This window comes from Pavona decussata, unplaced genomic scaffold (genome assembly GCF_977016875.1).
Source record: "Pavona decussata unplaced genomic scaffold, jaPavDecu1.1 SCAFFOLD_72, whole genome shotgun sequence".
NCBI classification, from domain to species: Eukaryota; Metazoa; Cnidaria; class Anthozoa; order Scleractinia; family Agariciidae; genus Pavona; species Pavona decussata.
The window spans coordinates 3,058,681-3,074,601 of record NW_028145491.1 but is presented as its reverse complement, the minus strand read 5'-3'; the positions used below and the strand labels follow the sequence as shown (position 1 = coordinate 3,074,601).

The 15,921-nt window shown below is 40.6% G+C and overlaps 1 long non-coding RNA gene across 1 annotated transcript in view; it reads right to left on the bottom strand.

The window, feature by feature from the left end:
* LOC146476994 (uncharacterized) overlaps positions 1–15,921 on the bottom strand; it is a 254,304-nt gene that overhangs the window by 191,151 nt on the left and 47,232 nt on the right. The window lies entirely within an intron of this gene.

Sequence of the window (15,921 nt, the reverse complement as noted above, 5' to 3'; positions counted from 1 at the left end):
ACAGAAACCAGGTTAAGCTCCGTCCTTGTGGGCCACTTAGGCTCTTGTGCGACTTTACCTTATTTGACACTTGTGTGTGCCTGTGGAGTAGGGGATTTCATGGGTAAGGCCTTACTTGGGCGGGGGAATTTTATCTTTGGCTGAGTAGAGTGGGGACATTGAGCTGGAAGTGTCAGGTTTCAAGTGTCTTTTGATAGCTGGCGATTTTTATAAAATCGACTTCAAAGCATCAGCCAAATGTTACCAGCTCGAGCCAATCATCAAGATCCCGACACGGGGTAGAAATACTCTGGATCAGATGTACACGAACTTGAAGGAATACTACAAGCCTCCAATAAGTGGTCCGGCCTTTGGTCTCTCTGGCCACTTAACTATTACGGTCCTGCCCAACGCTTGCAAGAAATCCAAAGCCCAGAGTAAGATCATCAAAATGTGCGACAGAAGATCTAATAATGTGGTTAGTCTTGGTCGTTATCTGCTGGAGTTCCCATGGGACACTGTACTGAGTCAAAATGAGTCATGCGATGATAAGCTGGCTGCTGTCACGCAGATCATCAATTATGGTATTGACACAATTATTCCTGTGCGATCAGTAAAAGTTCACCAAACAGACAGACCCTGGATAAATGCTGATCTAAAACGACTTGTTCAGAAAAGACAGCAAGCCTTCACATCTGGTGACACGTTCCTATTCAAATTGCTTAGGAACAAAGTAAATCGCGAAAGGTAAAGGTGTAGGGCGATTTATTATGACAGCAAAGTGCGTGACTTAAAGGACACGCGCCCCCGCGATTGGTGGCGTAAAATTAAACAGGTCTGTTAAAATGGTGATGGTGCACGGACAGACATAAGGTCCATCTTAAGAATACACATGGACTGCACTGACTGAGACCTCGCTGATAAAATCAACGATGGTTTTGTCTGTGTTATGCATGAATACAATCCACTATCCGATGACGTCATGGTCTTATGCGAAGATGACAAGCCTATTCAATTGACAGTCGATTCTGTACCAGTATGCCTAAGCAAGATAAGTGTATCTAGAGCAGGAGGGCCTGACAACCCATTAGGCAGACAGTATATTGCTACCGTATAAATGTCAACTGTTAAAATAAATGCATGATAATTATCCATGACCAAATATTAAAGGCAGCTGACATAATGTAACATAAGGAAAGTCTGCGATTATAGAAAGTGTACTATTTAACAAACTACTATAACTTTCACTGTATGTCAACTGGTAGTTAATGTCACATAAGTTAACCATAACAGGCAAATCTGTCAACAACAGAAGCCCCTGTTTGCATGATTATGACAATGCTGAATACATATTATTTCCAATGTTCATAATTTGAACCAAGTCAGCTGAAGAGGTTATTGGATTTCTGAAGTTAAAACCAAGTGCTGACAAAGATATTGCCACACATTGTGTGCCTGCATTTGCCGTATCAAATACCTCAACGTTACCTTGACTGTAGGGTGCAGCAATAGTTTTGGTTGGATCACAGGTCACCAAAGTGTGATATAAGAGTTTGCATGGTGTTAAAATTAAATCGAAAATTAGACAACATTCCCACAAAAATTGTTGAACTGTGTTTTCAAGGTATCCTAGTGCTTCCAAACGCTGTTTTGAGCAGTTTATCTCTCAGCGGCTGGTCCACCTGCATCACTGTATTATGTTAATTAAACGTTTGGAAAATTGAAGTCGAATTTGAATGTAATTTGGCCCATCATTTGAGGAGAGCACTTCAAAAACCTCGCTAAAATTTGCTTGAAACCTACGCTTATCTCCCTCACCATATGCCAAGAAGGATGATGTGCGGTCATTCCGGAGCAACTATTTTTTGGAGAAGTTCATTTATTGGGACACAGGCCATCGTTGAAAACAAAGTTGATTCATATTGGGCGCCATTTTTGTTGTGAACCGAGCCGTGTCCCTGGAATGTCATGACAAACTCACGGTCAAGCCTAGGCACTAGTACTTGCATGTGCCCAACAGGGGGAACCCAAGTAAACCTTTGGCCTGCAACAAACTACACACTCCCCATCCCGGCTAAGTGCAGTAATAATCAAAAATTCTCCCAGAATGCTGTCTCAAAGTGAGTGGCATGGAGCCTTATCAACTCACAAACATAATTAAATCTGATGATAAGGGTGTAACTGGACTAAATTCAATGTCACCTAAAAATCACTATATTGTGCACGATTAATAAATAACTCAACAAATGGAAACGTGTACCCTCCTGACGTATATTTGATAGATCTTTAAGATGATGGGCAGGTAGATTTCGGTTTCTTGTACACATATGCTTTCAGCCTGTACAATTCTGTTACAAGCCGACGACAATCTGATGTATCATACACTCTGAGAGATAACATAATTTGCTGCCCTAATTGGGGATGAATCAAAGCCTCCATCATTGGGCCATCAACCTGATTACTCTCAAATATGCTGCAGTGTTGCGGTAGTGGAATAGACCTCAGGACATCCAGGCACTCATCTGTAGTTAGCTGATTTAACTCTGCAAACATATGCATTTCAGCAGACGTAAGGGGCAAGTCTGTGAAAAGTTAAATTTGAACAAAATAATAAAAACTGACAAATGTCATAGCAAACCTAAGAAGGGAAAGGATCCTATTTATATCAAAACCAACTTGGTGCTACTGAATGAAACAATAAGTTGAAATTTTGAATCGTTTAAAGTGAAGCAGGTTTTTTTTTATGGATATTAGGATACAAAATGGTACTTGAGATCATACCGGAAATTTTTTTTCTGAAAACGTCATGACAGTGGTAGATACATATCTGATTCACGCGCTACTCAGGGTTATTTATATTTCCTATTTATCTGTTGCATTACATTATTGATGATCATACCAGAAATTGCTTTTGGACTCGTGCTTTATAGAGCTATTTTTTTTCCTTGTGGAGAAACAATCTGTCAATGAAAACGCAATTTCTTTGATGTGAACTGTCCAATTTCCACCATTTATACTGTTGAGTAGTTCTTAGAAGTTGTTCTTTCGATTTATCCCTTCAAAAGGGGTAATTTTCTTTCCGAAAATGTCCTGTTTGAGTCTAAAACATGTATACATATTGGCCACCCTTTTGAAAGAAGCCTTGACCTCAGATCATGGCTATGTGACGTTAATTTGGTAGAGAGACTCAGTACCCTCTCTCCTGATATACATGCAGAAGATAACATTGTTGAAGACAATGAGAACAATAGAGCACAAAAATATCCTCTCTAGCGGGAACAGGTTTTAATCCAGGTTGAATCTATTTATTCATTGCTATTTGTGACAACTTCTTTTGAGGCTGTTTGGCAAAGAGAACTTCCGGTTAATCTTGTTTATGCCCAACGGTTCCTCTGTCTTCACCTCAAGGCCGTGCACTCCCATTTTTTTTAGTTTGCAGGTGGACTGCTTCCATTGCTTGCTTCTTATATTTGTTGTATATTTACTTTTAACTTATTCTCAGAATTGTAAAGGACTTAAGAATATTTTATGTACATTTAAGTGCTATGGAAATTATTTTATTTAGCAATTATTGGATGAGGTTGAGCATGATAGTGAGAATTATCAAGGCCGAGGTTTGTGTTATCTGCCGAGGCTGAAGACTGAGGCAAATAACACAAACCGAGGCTTTGATAATTCTCACTTTCATGCAAAAACCGAATCCAATTGTTTTATTATGCATATACTTGAGCAATTGTAAAGACAGGAGCACGCACAAGAAAATGGTCACTGTACAGCACATCAACTTGTATTTGAAGTTAACTGTATGCACAAGTTTGTTCAAGTTTACTGTATGTTAACATTACAGTTAAAGAAATAAAAATTCTTCATAATCTCCTAGCGAGAGTTGTTTAATAATAATAATAATAATAATAATAATAACTTTATTTATCCTGATAAAAGACCGGTCAGTCAAACAATAAAGTGATAGACTGGTATTAATTGGTGACCAGCACATAAGAAATATATAAAAATAGTTACTTGAAAAACAGCGGTAAAAAATAGTTAGAGAAATATAACAAAAATGAACTAAGCATCGCTTTTACAAATATGATTGGCCCTGTCCATGTTCATCAAGTAAGTAAATGTTCTGACCTTAAACTGTGCAAGTGTTCTTAGCTCCCGTAACTCTCTTGAGAAAGGCTAAGAATGGGAGATGACTGATTTTAATACATAACTGATAACTCTTCTCTAACCTCGCACCCTGCACTAAGGGTTTCTCACATTTTCTTCTTTGTGCAAATACGGTAAAATTCCGAAAATAAGCCCTGGGGCTTATATTTTTCAAAGGACCTTTTTAAGGGGCTTATTTTTGGAAGGAGCTTATATTTAGAGGGGCTTATTATAGGAGGGAAATAGGCTGGGCTTATAATTGGAGGAAAATTTGTGTCCAAATTTTTGAATGTGCAACTGGCTAGAAATTCGTAACAAATTAATCGCACTAAAAATGCCAAGTTCAAACACAACGGCAATAAACTTTATAAGAACGGAAATACAGTAAAAACGGTAATGTAGTTCAGGCTCAAAGTTCATGATAACTATTAAAGCTCATATCGTTCTTCATCAGTTTTCTCTGCCTCAGTGGCTTCAAGATCTTGCTCATCATTGAGGATAATTTCCAAATACAAGTCCCTCGGGCTTATATCCGGAGGGGCTTATTATAGGAGGTTTTTTTGGGTTTCAGATTTGGTGGGCTTCCATATGGAGGGGCTTATACACGGAGGGGCTTTTTTTCGGAATTTTACGGTATCTGTTTTACTGTAGCTCTGGATGCTGGCCTCATTTTTATATCCTCTTATAGCCATTATATGCCTTGCTTCAAAACCTGACTTGTCAAGGATTGTGACAGCTGTCGCCCTGATTAAATGGTTTGTGTAACACTTGGAAGGTTGGCTTCTCGTGATATGTTTTTCAATTTCTGACCAAGTGTAGGCTCTCCAATCACCATGTTGTCGTACCAAACATTCTCAGAAATGGAGACGTTTCTTTTTAGGCGCTGAAATAAAAACTTGTTTAAAAGATTTAGGTGACTTAGAAACAGCTCGAAGGAAGCCACAGGACAATTTGGACCAGGTTTTTCATACATCCTACCTCTATCGAAACCTTCGTCATCTTCCAGGCAGTTCTTAGTTAATTCATCCATTGTTTTGCACACGTAGCGTGCTCCGGTGCAGTCTGTGTTGAATGAAAAATCAGACACCGATGCGACCCTTCACCCCTGTGTACTTAGGAACTTCAGTGTTAAATTTGGTTACCAAGACGAAATTATTAGGACTGACAGTGGAACAGAAACTCACCTGGGTAGCCAACGTGCTTGAGACAAAGAGAACCTTCTTTAATAAACTTGATTTGCTTAAACGATCTTGTTTTTTACCAAGAGGCATTTTAAAAGACTTTTATTTTAAAGTGATTCTTCCAGCTGTTAGGTACAGTTTAGTTTTGTGGGGCTTGTGTCGTAATTCCGACCTTTTTAATTCAATAGACCAAAGGATATGGCTTCTGATGAAGTCCTTAGGCGTGTTCAGTGGTCAACCTTTTTTTGTAAGGCTCATAGCGAGTCTTTACCTAATACACTGTCCAAGACTATTTGTCAAAACGGCGCTAACACTTATTTTACTCGAGGGCAGAACTGTCTCCTCGTACCAAGGTACGAGGCTCATCTTTATGGAATTTTGTTAATTACAACGACAAAGAGGCAGCAGCGTCCCTGAACTTTAACTATCTCAGGAAGCGGTTTAGGGATGAGATCTATTTCTGTTGGTATGACCTCACTTCTACATGTATAAAGACTATTGTCTGCAAGTATTACGTAATGGAAACAGAGCCAGCAAGAATTCGCTGTGTGCTTGTAGCCAATCAAAATTGAGATAATGACATCAATGTATAATAATATTTATTATCAAGCTACCTCTTGCACCTTCTCTAATGCGAGATCTACTTTGCCCAGTAGTCTCTCCTCAAGGCTGACGATCGGCATTTATCGATGACTTGATTTCTGATGTCGGTATCTGGATCAGTAAAATAGCAATTCTGTGGCTGTTTCTAGAGTTTGGCAATAAATTGATTGACTGTCCTGCCATCCTGCTAAACCACATTCCTGAACACGTCTCTCGGACGGCTTGTTAAGTTTGGTTGCAAAATAAGCATTCAGAGTGTGCAGTGTTTTCTCAAATTCCGTATCCATTTCTCTTTCTGGGTCTGTCAACATGTCATACGACACTAGAACCTCCATTCTTGTGGAGTGAGGTAGCAAGGCCTTCTTTTGTGCATCGTTCACCACTCCTTTGGCCACCAAAAAATATTGAAACGATTGATGCCACTTCTTCGAATGTGGTGGTAACGCCGACAAATTACCGTTGCAATCGAATGGAGCTTCTCCTTGAATTTCGATGTTTATTACCATCATTCTTCATTATTTAGGATATCCCATCCTTGTCGCCAGTGTTAAATACCACGGTAACCAGAGATGGTCTAGATACGGTCGGATTAAACCAAATGAACAATCAACACATTTTCAACAACATGGCTGTGTTGTTGACTTTTCATTGTAGCGCTCAAATTTGGAGATTGATTGACAGTTTCTTAACCCTTTCGTCCACAATTGTAGATACAGACAATAATCTTCCTCCAATGAACACATGTCAACACAAAAACGTAACCTCTGCATTTCAGCACCTGCTATTATAGGACTCTAGCTGCAGTAGAAACTTGAACGTTGTCCCAAGGATGTCTATAGGCTTATGAGAAGTTTGACTTTTTCTTATCATTACGATCATGCAAAAAGGCAATATTGGCACACGTGGCCTCAGTTTTACTCCATAACAATAGTATTTACAAATTCTTGCATTTTAAAACCAATATTCGAACCCATGTAGGCCTTACACACTGCTCAGATGCTGTAAATTACTGAATTTAACTTCACCCACCTCCTGTCAAGCCCTTAGATTGTGCTTTTTTGTCTTACCCATAGACTCAGTTTATTTAAGCTATTTAAGCAAAACAAGACTGCAATAATAGATGTTATTGTAATATTTATGTCTGTTACGGTGTTCTGTCTGTGCCCCATTTTCCAGCCTCTACATGGTCTTTGAATACTTCATGAGTACGTCTGCAATAATTACCATCAAAACTGCATTCCTGACATCTCCATGAATAAGGCACAGATATGTCCCTCAACTTCACTTTGGTGAAACTCTTTATACTCATTATAATATATTGCTCTTGACCCCCTTTGCAGTATTAGTTTTGCTTGTCCTTTTCATCGTGGCCCATGAGGTCCCAACCTCGCTGACAGAGGTATGATCTAAAAATGTGTGAAATTCAATGTAAAGGAAACAACAAAATTAATTGAAAATGCATGGAAATACATTATTTATTGTAGCTACATACACTCTAATTTTCTGTTTTCCAATTTGAATAATAACTAATGTACACTGGCTGCGGTCACATTTATGACATAAGTAAAGTTTAACTAAAGTAAGTGTCAAGTTACGCGACGTCATACCTAACTGTAGTTAGTGCTTTCAGTCGGCTTTGCAGTAACACCACGCAGTTAACTACAGTTAGTTCTAATTAGCCTATGGATGAAGTCAGAATTAAACGAGGTTTGTGAAGGCCCTTATTGTTGATTCATGAAATGTCAACATGGTCGACCGACGTAAAGTGTGTCTAGTTTTTCTTCTTATTTATTTTTCTGAGCGGCAAACCCTTGGAGAAAAATGCGAAATGAGCTAAGTATTTTAATGGATGCTCTAAGCCGAAGAAGCAAATACAAGGACGGCTGCACAAAAGCTTGAAGACTACACGTGTTATTACCTTGTTGTATGTAAATTTTGTGTTTGTTGTTGTTTGGCTTTCCTCTCGCTTCACGCTTGGTTTTTATTTTGCATATTTATAAATGCTCATCTCGCACGTGCGAAAAGAATTATCACTTTCTGATTGGTTGTTTGTTTGTAAACTTAAGACTAACCCATAAACCCTGCTTGGGTATAACTATAGTTAGTCTGTATTGTCTTGGATCACCGAGGCATAAATTTAGAGCAAACAGAGAAGCGGTCACATTACCAAAATAGCTAACTATAGTTAGTAGCCCGGATGTGATTGCAGCCACTGTGTACGTGATATATACATGCATGCAGTAGTTGCACTTGGCTGAGGATCTATAGTGTGTAGCAACTACGACTACCAATACTACTCCCTGGATGGGATGCTACTACCAGCAAGACCATTGTGCCGCAATCATGATGACAGTCTAAAATCTGGTTTTCATATACAAACCCCACCAGTTAAGAGCGCCTTTCTGTAAAAATCAGACAATTTCTAAATTTCGCGGCAAGGGTAAAAATTCCGATTTCTTTCATATTTTAATGTTAGATAGGCTTGGATATAACTAAAATCACTGTGTAGTTTTTTCGGTGAAATATCCTTTTATTTCAAAGAAAATTGCAAATAACGAAAATCCGTGAATAAAACTTCGTGAATAAAACAAATTTTCACCATGTGCGAAACCTTCAAATCAATTAAGCTTCTGGTGGTTGAATGTTAGAAGGATGGTCTACAGATTCTTGTAAAAAAATTTTTGGGCAAATGATTAAGAGCGACGTGAGAGCTTTACAAAGTCCGTAGAAAATTCAAATATTTGACCCCGCGCTGTAAACTTTGAAGTTGCGAGTCAGACATAAATTTTAGTCCGTGCACGTGTCTTGACCCATACTCAGTTAAATAAACACATAGAAAACACTTCTAACCTTATAATGACCTATAATATGCTGTAAAAAACGGGTCCAAAGGCCATTTTAGCATGATTCTCTGGTCGCTCGCCGCATAAGTTTGAGCTCTGTTGCTAACTGTCAATTTGCAGATTGGCATGCAAAGCTGAATCTGTTTATGGTGTGTACTTAAATGATATTTTAAGTATTTCATTCTCATTAAGAGTGCCTGTCCGTAAAAATCAAACCTATCGCGGCAAGCGTAGAAAATTCAATTTATTTCATATTTTAATGTTAGATAGGCTTGGATATAACTAAAATTACTGTGTAGTTTTTTCGGTGAAATATCCTTTTATTTCAAAGAAAAATGCAAATAACGAAAATCTGTTAAAAGACGTCATTTGAAGCGCTAAATTATTACACGGATTTGAGAGCCTCGCGTGCAAAAACAAATCATTCTACCGCCTTTAAAACACTCAAATCTTTTTTTACAATCTCTAAATATGTGTTGGAATTATTTTAGGAAATATTGCGTTGTTCTGTGTATACGAAATAATTTAATTTCGAAGGCATACAATTCACTGCAGTAAAAACACTTCGTGAATAAAACGAATTTTCACCATGTGCGAAACCTTCAAATCGATTAAGCTTCTGGTGGTTGAATGTTAGAAGGATGGTCTACAGATTCCTGTAAAAATTTCTTTGGGCAAATGATTAACAGCGACGCAAGAGCCCTATGAAGTCCGTAGAAAATTCAAATATTTGACCCCGCGCGGTAAACTTTGAAGTTGCCAGTCAGACATAAATTTTAGTCCGTGCACGTGTCTTGACCCATACTCAGTTAAATAAACACATAGAAAACACTTCTAAATGTTCTTACCTTATTAAGGCCAAAGGCCATTTTAGCATGATTTTCTGGTCGCTCGCCGCATAAGTTTGAGCTCTGTTGCTAACTGTCAACGTATTCAGTGGTCGATTATTTCCAAATCTTTGATCAACTTTCGGGGCATTTCATCAATACCGCATCTTCTTTGACGGCTTAGTCATTTGTGAAGTATTACTTGGTTTACAGTGCACAAAAATATTACATCTGACCACTGCTAGCATGACGAAAAATTATGATGTCGGTGCTTAAAGTACGCAGCCGTTTCTTTCTCACGCAACGCAATGTCATGGACATTTTAAGGGGGGAAAGGAGAGGGGATGGAGGAGGGTTAAAATGCTTGATAACTGAACATGTGCATACCCAAGCGACAACAACAACAACAATTAAGATAGTGATACCTTTAGTTACGTTCTTTTTCTCTTGCTAAAATCCAGATAATTTATTTATTAGCGAATTCGATTGCGTGCGCGGGCTGGGTTGTTAGGAGCGTTGGCTGGGGGGGTGGGGGTGGGGCAATAGATTTTACAAAACAATATGAATAGTAACTGATGAAGATCGCCACATCCTTAGCTAGTTCTTTCTATTTTTTATACAATAGATCCTATGAAACGAAAAACAAAGAGAAAAGTCATGTCTAGTGTTTTTTTTTCTCACGTCATTACATCCAAAGGGAGTCACATTTTATGCCCAAACACAAGTTCAAAGAGTGTGTGTCCAGTCGATGAGCGGAGACTGCTCTGATATGCCATCATGCAGAAGTCCAACTGTTCGTCCCAATGACCTTGTTGCTCCTCTGCCCTTGCAGTAAGCATGCCCTTCATTGTCCGATGCAAATTCTCGGCTTGTCCATTTCCTTCGCGGTGATACGCAGTGGATCTTGTCTTGTTGATTCCCAGCAGCATACATGTTTCTTGGAACAATTGCAGCTCAAAGTTGCGTCCTTGATCTGAATGTATACTGTCTGGCACTCCAAACCTACAGATCCAGTTCTCGATCAGAACTCTAGCGCATGTAGAAGCCCGTTGGTTTGGTATTGCATACGCCTCGGCCCATTTGATAAAGCTACATTGCACAGTGAGGATAAAACGGTTCTTTCTCTTGGTTCGTGGTAGTGGTCCTACTATGTCTATGTGCAGCCGCTGCATAGGATAACCAGAAGGAAGGGGCTGTAATGGTGCCTTGGGTTTCCGACATGGTTTGCCTTTGGCACGAGGCAGGCAGTCATCACAATACTCCTTGACACTTCTGGAGAGGTTTGGGCACCAGAGGCGAGTATTCAACTTTTGAAGGGTTTTCTCGCGCCCAAGATGACCTCCTGCCACAGCATCATGGCATTCTTTGAGTGCTGACTGGACATGGCTCACTGGCAAGACAACATGGTGTTGCCTCGGTGAACTACTCTTCTCAGAACGAATACAAAGCACACCATCAACAACCTCCATAAGTTCACACTGAGCCCATATTGCTCTTGAAGTGCTGCTTAAGGACTGTAATTCACGCATAGGTGGCTTCTTTTTTTCCTTCAGGTACTGCCCCAATACCGGTCCAATATCTGTGTCTTCTCTTTGAGCTCGAGCGATGGCGTCGGCAGATCACAAATTTCCAGGGGTGACATCGTCCTCTCCCGATTTGGAGTGTCCTGGTGTCAGGGTGAAAACCCTTGTTCGTAATGGCTCAGTTGGACCACATGACGGACAGTCGCCATGGAAGCATCTCGGCTTCCGAGACATTGCATTCTCATTGCAATGTGATTTGCCAGCTCGATGCTCTACCTCAAAGTCGTATTCTTGAAGTCGTACAAGCCATCGCGCAATCTGGCCTTCTGGCTCTCAGAATGACATCAACCACTTCAATGAATGATGGTCAGTCCGTACTAGAAATTTGCAGCTGGCAAGATAATAGCGGAAATAGTCCACATATGTAACAAGGGCTAACATTTCTAGTCGAGTGGTACAGTAGTTCCTTTCATGGTCATTCAACAGATGACTACCATAGGCCACTACCCTCTCGGTTCCATCGTGTTGGACTTGCACCGATCCCCAATTGCTGGCTGGCATCAGTATCCAGTACAAAGGTCCCTGAACCTGGTGAGAAGTCTGGGCGGGCAAGCACTGGAGCACTGGTAAGGCGGTGCGTCAGCTCTTAAAATGCTTTTTTGCTCCGGCCCCCCCTGGAACATTACTCCTTTCTTGCTCAGTCTGTGCAGAGGCTCTGCGACAATGGAAAAGTCAACAATGAACCGTCTCTATTAACTTGCCAGACCAAGAAAACTCTGCAATTCTGTTAAATTCTCAGGGGTTGGCCACTCGTCAACAGCTCTAGTTTTCTCTGGGTCAGTCTCAATGCCCTTGCAGGACATGACATGTCCCAGGAAAGTTACTCGCTTCTTCAAGAACTGACATTTGGCAGGTTTCAACTTCAATCCAGCCTTTCTAATCCTGTCAAAGACTTGACGTAGATGATACAAATGTTCATCAAAAGTAGCAGACCAGACAATAATGTCATCGAGATAAACCAAACAGTAAGTCCAAGTAAGCCCATCTAGGGCCAAGTTCATAAGATGGTAAAGCTGGCTGGCCCATTGGTTAATCCGAAGGGCATAACTTTCCATTGAAAATGGCCTCTGTGTGTGGAAAATGCAGTCTTTGGTCGGTCTTTGTCTGCTATTTGCATTTGCCAATAACTGAAGCAAGGTCCAAACACGAAAACGTGCCCTGCCCACTGCTTCAAGCACATTATCTGACCTAGGCAATGGCTGTGCATCCTTCACAGTACACTGGTTTAGCTTACGGTAATCTACACACATACGAAATTTCCCATAATGCTTGCGTGCCAGGACCACAGGGGGACTCCAAGGACTCTGCGAGGGCTCAATTCTTCCATGTTTCAACAGGTCATCCAGCTGCCGGTCAATTATTTCCCTCTGATGGGGTGGTGTACGCCTGGGAGGTAGTTTGATTGGCTGGAACTCACCAGGGTCAATTGTATGTTCACTCAAGCTGGTCTTTCCCAAATCAGATATCTGAAAAGTTATCGATCATAGACAAAAAACGTTCTTGCTGGTCTTCTGAAATGTCAGACTCATCAAACTGAATATCCGACTTAACTACGATTATCTTTCTTTGCATTCACCTTCCCTTCACTGTCCACAGTCTGGTTTGAACATTTTGACTGGAGGTCCTGTGGCACATTCACATCCACCTGAACTGAAGTAGTCTCCCCATTCACAATACTAAGTGGGTGATAGAATCCAATCACATGACCAGTTGGCAGCTTGATTGGTTTGTCAGTAAAGTTAGCAACACATACTCGGGTATCCCCATTTTTTGGAACTACAAGGGAACGTCCAACACTGAACTCTTTGTTCTTTCGCAGTGTTTTCAAATCCTCAACTCTCCCCGGGTTCCCAGAGTTTCTTTCAAACCCTATCTCCAGCCTTCCTCCAACAATTCGATCAGTCCCTGGTTCAATCTCAGTGTCAGTGTGCAAAATCACCCTACACACAACAGGTTTTACTTTCTGATAATGGAAAGGAACTGCAGTGGCACCGACCATAAATGTTCCCGTATCATAGCAAATTTTGCACTTGGACTCATGGAAAAAGTCATTACCCAGCAGACAGTCATGTGATACTCTGCGTGCAACAATCACTGTCCAAGAGGTATCAAAGTCTGCTATGCGAATCCTAATCTCTGTCCTTGAACTTTAATCTGGTTGCCATTTGCAGCAGTCAGAGTGGCAGTCACAGGTGTAAGGCTTGAATTTCCTCCACATTTGCTCACTTAACACACTCACTGTTGCACCCGTATCAAGCATAATAGAGACCGTTCGATGATTCACTAGTCCAGAGAGATAAATACCAGCATCGGAAATGGACGAAACAACACGACTGCCTTCAACATCACAGTGCATTTCTGGGGACCCATTTATCGCTGGTGCGGGGTCTGGTTGGCCCTTTGCAGGCCCCGTAAACCGTTTCCCGAAATTTGTGCTTGCTGAGCTTGAGAAGGGCAGTCTCGTGCAAAGTGACCCATATGACTGCACACGTAGCACGTAAAAGGTCCCTGGCGAGACATCCCAGAATCCCTCTCGGTCGTTTTCTTCTCGAGCTCCTCAACTTTCTTACTAATTCCCAAAACCAGCTCTTTCAGCTCGTGAATTTAACTTGTAATTTTCTGATCTGCAGTCGAACTTGCTACCGCATTCAGTGACTTGTTTCTACCACTCGGTTTACATGCCTTGCGTGCGCTCTCCAGTTGCCTTACAACTCGAATGGCTTCTGTCAAACAACGAGGCTTACTCATAACCAATCTTTCCCTCAAGTCGTCGCTGATCGATAACCCTTGCATAAACTGATCCCGGGCCAGTTCGACTTTAAACGAGTAAGCTGCCTCGGGGTAAGCATTCTCCGCTAACTCCATCAACGCATCACTGTAACTCTCAAATGTCTTTGCTCGGCTTTTGGCATTGTGCACTAATTGAAGCTTGTAGTCTTCATGCGTTTTACCAGAATCTAATCTCTCGATCAGTTTCACGGTGAAATCCTCAAACGATAGCGTCTGGAAGCCGTAACATTTCCACAGCCCTGAGAGCAGGTTGATTGGGCAAGTTAAGAAAATATGCCCGCTGTTCAGAGTTTTTAACTTGCACCAGGTTGGCATATCGTGTGAACTGCGCAATCCATGTTTTGAAATTTTGCCCGACTGAAAACACTCGCGGCAGTCTTGCAATTTTTCTTCCCACCACGGTTTTTGCTTTGGGATTCTAGACTTCGCTTCAAGGCTTCTGATAAAGAGCTTACAAGTTGTCCAGTGCTGTCTTCTTGCGGTTCGTTGCTTCCATGGCTTGCCGATTCGACTTTTAATCCACCTTCGGCGCCTTTGCTTTCAAATTCCATCGATTCGGGTTTCACTCCAACTTCGGCGCCTTTGGTTTCCTTCTTCTTGCCCATGATCACGCCAAAATTTAGCTTGTTTGGCGTGTTTTGAATTCCGGGTCGCTGCCACCAATGTGAAAGATCGAGTACCGCGTTCTTGAACACGGTAAACTTCTTTAATAATACTTTTCAACAATCTTCACTCTCTTATTTTTGGTTGAGATAGTAGAGCGAGGAAGCCCGCACGCGGAAGTCGCCTGCTGCTTAAAGTCACCCACGTGAGGGTGGGTATTTTTAGTTTTTCCCTCACGAGGGTGACTCCGTAGAAGGTGACTTACCTCGCTCACACTACTAATGCTCGCTCTACTATCTCAAACAAAAATAAGAGACGTCGTAGTCTACAGTGGTGTGAAGTTTAGGGGTCAGTATTTTCTAAACTGGACCAAATAAACAGACACTATATGTTAACAAACAAGTACCCCAGTCCTGAATGAAGGGGTACTCTTCTGTATTTTGGACGGGGTCTATTGTTTGAAGATTCACACCAAGTCGGAGTGCAGGAGGCAAATACTAGGGACACCAAATGCGTAGTTCAAAAATATCCTTTCATGTTGGGCAGCACATAACTCCAAAGTTTATATAGGAGAGTATCTCCTCTCTCTGGACACGAGTACAACATTTGAGGATATTAAATATTAGATAAAGAAGAAAAATGGTCATAGAATGATTTCACAAAACTCATGAAATAGCTATTGGACAATAAGGTAAAATCATTTTTGGCTGCATATTCATAACAATCTGTAAGGTTGGAGTCCTTGGTCTGGTGTTTTCAGACAGACAGTTTGGAATGACCCCTTCATCAGTGGCAAACAAATTCTGATGGAGGGTTGATCCCCAAAACATCTATCTGAAAATGCATACTGGACAATAAGGTATTATTTGACCCTAATTCTCTTGTCCCCTATTGTTTAAATTATTCACTAAAACATAGTGAACATAAACGTGTTTCACAGTTTATGTGAAATCATTCTATTTGCATTATGGTTGAGTGAAAGCCACTTCATTTTGGATGTGGTAACACTAGTCAAAGATTGGGAGAGCAGAAAACTGCTGTGAAAATAGTTTGGCTTGTATCTACAGCTGTTCTCCGATGTTCCTGCTTTTGTTACTATTACTGTAAATTTGTAATCGAGAAAATGATTTTTTAGTAATAACTTAGTTCCATCTAATTACTGGTATCCATTTCTAGCAAAAAAATACAGTTCTGGCTGCTTTTACAGTATTTAGTTATTTTAAAATAAATAATGTGACTAAGGTTAGCCTGCATACTGGTTGCAAGTATTTCAAATCTTTGTTTCCATTCATCTCGTTTTTGATTGTTAGATAGTTAAAGCAATGTAGACTTCAACTAGTCTGTTATTTATCTCAGAGAG